Raw genomic sequence first — 461 nt, forward strand, 5'->3', positions numbered from 1 at the left:
CATCCCCCCCTCACTGCCTGTCTTTGCTATTAACATAGCAGCAATAGAACCCAGGTTCTATTTAGTCAGAGTTTGTGGCAGGACAGATTGGTTTAGTGATTTGTGAAATTTCACTCTCTAAAATAGGGATGAAGCAGTCACAGAAGCAGTAACTACGTGGTGTGGGGCAGAGCTTCTGGTCCCTCTCACAGTAGGGGGAGAGCCTGTTGCTAGTCTGGTCCTTGGGGTTATCAGGGAGGGCCGGTACTTGGACTGATAAAGATATGGTGTTTGAGAACTGTCCTTCACTCTTCAGTTTCCCTTCCCTGAAGTTTCTCTTTTTACACTGCCTGCTTTCATATTCAGCCACCAAACCTCTGTTCTCAGATCATTCATTGTTAGGAACTTGACACAGAAGTGATTTAGTGGGCATTAAACAGAGTTTCTTATCATTGATTTCAGAAAACATTTATTATGGGAAA

This window comes from Mustela erminea, chromosome 7, assembly GCF_009829155.1.
Source record: "Mustela erminea isolate mMusErm1 chromosome 7, mMusErm1.Pri, whole genome shotgun sequence".
Classification (NCBI taxonomy): domain Eukaryota; kingdom Metazoa; phylum Chordata; class Mammalia; order Carnivora; family Mustelidae; genus Mustela; species Mustela erminea.